Source organism: Chrysochloris asiatica, unplaced genomic scaffold, assembly GCF_000296735.1.
Source record: "Chrysochloris asiatica unplaced genomic scaffold, ChrAsi1.0 scaffold00530, whole genome shotgun sequence".
NCBI classification, from domain to species: Eukaryota; Metazoa; Chordata; class Mammalia; order Afrosoricida; family Chrysochloridae; genus Chrysochloris; species Chrysochloris asiatica.
In genome coordinates this window covers 347,799-350,797 of record NW_006409048.1, presented here as the reverse complement: position 1 = coordinate 350,797, position 2,999 = coordinate 347,799, and the positions used below count along the sequence as shown (strand labels likewise).

The 2,999-nt window shown below is 39.6% G+C and overlaps 1 protein-coding gene across 1 annotated transcript in view; it reads right to left on the bottom strand.

The window, feature by feature from the left end:
* Nucleotides 1-2,999, bottom strand: part of MUC16 (mucin 16, cell surface associated) — a 179,502-nt gene that overhangs the window by 55,826 nt on the left and 120,677 nt on the right. The gene's annotated exons all lie outside the window — the stretch shown is intronic.

Here is a 2,999-nt window from a genome sequence, read left to right as displayed (position 1 = left end):
GGGGAGCAGCTGAGGACTCTAGATTCATGGGAAGAGAGAGACTAAGAGATAGTGGCCAGGAGGCAGACTTGCAGAATGTGCCCTTTGGTGGTGTAAATTATTATATATGCCTGAGTGTTTTTTTTTTATTTTAAATAAAGCTAAAGTGAATAGAGAGAAATACTGTTAACTGATGGTACATGGAGGGGATTGTAATCATTGTGATGAAACAAGTTGTATGATTTGTTGAATGTAAAACTGATGGATGATCTGCCCTGTAAACGTTCACTCAATTCACAATAAAAACTTAATGAAAAAAAAAAACAAAGTTGTTGTTGTTGTTGTAAACTGTTGAGTCCGTTCCCACTCACAGTGACCCTGTATAGGAATTCTGAGAAGCGGCTGGTAGGTTTGCAGTTCGCAGTCCAGTGTCCGTAATAGCACCACACCAAGATTCCCAATTAACCATTGTTGTTGTTAAGTGTAATTGAGTTGGTTCCGACTCATAGCGACCCTGTATAGGCTTTCTGAGGAGTGGCTGGTGAGTTTGAACCACTGACCTTGCAATTGAAACCAATCATGCAGTCTAGTGCGTATCCTACAGTGCCACACCAGTACACTCAATAAATGGAGCCCTGGGATGGCTCTGTAAGTTACAGCACTGGTAACCACAAAGTTAGTGGTTCAAACTGACTCCTGGGTAATTACAATGGGTAATTAAGGGGTCCTAGTGGTATAGTGGGTTATGTATTCAGATGCTAACAGCAACATCAGTAAATTGAATCCACCAGCTGCTCTATGAGAGAAAGAAGGGGCTTTCTGCTCCCATAAAGATTTACAGCTTCAGAAACCCTGCATAGGGTCCTCTGAGTCAGAACTGACTCAATGGTTGTGGGAATGTGTAATTACTGACAATGGGAATGAAAAAGTTGGAAACAAAGAGAAAGGAAAATCTCTAGTTGGAAAATATTGTCTAGGTGATAGGAACACTGCTGGAGATCACATGATAGACTTTTTCAAGATCAATGACTTACTTCCATCACTTATCTGTCTGTGGTAGCTAGCATGTTGCTGTGATTCTGGAGTCTGTATTATGGGTATTTTCAATTCCAGCAGAATCACCCATGATGGACAAGTTGCAGCTGAGCTTCTAGACTCAGCCGACTAAGAAGAAAGAGAGGCAGACAAGTGAATGGAAAGCCAATGAAAACTTTATGAATAGCAGTGGAACATTGTCAGATATAGTGCAAGAACAGGAAAACTTCATGAATAGCAGCAAAACAGTGTCCCATATAGTTCTGGAAGACGACACCCTCAGGTTGGAAGGCACTCCAAATACAACTGAAGAAAAGTTGTCTCCTCACAGTAAACTTGATCATAATGATGTGAATAGAGTAAAGCTTTGGGGGCCTTCATTTACTGATGGGGCAAAACTCAAAATGAGGAGAAACAATGGCAAACATCCACTGACAATTGGAATGTGGAATGTATGAAGTATGAATTTAGGAAAATTGGAAGTTGTTTTAAAAATGAAATGGAAGGCATAAAGATCAATAAAGGCATTAGTGAACTGAAAGGGACCGATACTGAACAATCTGAATTGAACAAATATATGGTTTACTATGGGTTAATGCGCCAGACTGTAAAGTTATTTGAACAGCAAAGTTGGCAGTTCAAGCTCACCAACTGCTCCTTGGAAACCCTATATAGGGTCACCATGGGTCGGAATTGACTCAACGGCACTTAACAACGACATGCTAGGGACATCAAATTAACAAGGAATTGTGTCTCAACATCATACAGAATATTTCCAGAAATATCTTGAATTACAATCCTGTTTTTGATAGGACATAGAAATCTTTAAGCAAACTGATACAGCACTGGAGGCACTTTCTCATTTGTGCCAAAAAAATTTGGAAGTCAGCTACCCGGTCAACTGATTGGAAGAGATCCATATTTGTGCCCATTCCAAAGAGAGGTGACACAATGAATTGTGGAAATCATTGGACAATATCATTATCACATGTGGGTAAAATTTTGCTGAAGATAATTTAAAAATGGTTACCAGAGTACACTGACAGGGAACTGCCGGAGGTTCAAGCTGGATTCAGACCATGACACAGAAAGAAAGACATCTTTGCTGATGTCAGATGGATCATGGCTGAAAGCAGAGACCACCAGAAAGATGTTTACTTGTGCTTTGGTGACTATGCAAAGACTTTTGATTGTGTGGCTCATGACAAGTTACAGGTAACAATGCAAAGAATGGGTATTCCAGAACACGTAATCGTGCTCAGGAGGAATCTGTACATAGACCAAGAGCAGCCATTTAAACAAAACAACAGGACACTGAATGGTTTAAAATTAGGAAAGTTGTGCTTCAGGGTTGTATTTTTTCACCATAGTTACTCAGTCTATATCTTGAGCAAAGAACAAGGCATCAGGATTGGAGGAAGACTCATTAACAACTTGCGACATGCAGATGATACAACCTTGCTTGCTGGAAGTCAAGAAGACTTGAGGTACTTATTGATGAAGATCAAAGACTACACCCTAAGTATGGATTGTACCTCAATGTAAAGAAAACACAAATCCTCACAAGTGGATGGGTAAGTAGCATCATGATAACTGAAGTTGTCAAAGGCCTTCTTTTGCTTGTATTCACTATCAATGAGCATGGGAGCAGCAGTCAAGAATTCAAATGATACTGCATTAGGCAAATCTCCAACAACAGACCTTTCTTGACTATTAGAGATCAAAGCTGTCACTTTGAGAACTAAAACGTACTTAACTCAAATCAGGGTATTTTCCATTTCCCCATATGCATGTGAAACTGGGGCAATGAATAAGGAAGATGGAAGAAGATTTGATGCATTTAAATTCCATAATTTACATAATTGACAACAGTTGGTTACTGTTTTGGTTTCAGAGTCCTTACAAAGCTCTGTGATGGTCTCTATGGGTTCATAGGTGAATGAGTTAATGTGGATTGATCTGTTTCCCTCATAATATATGCTATG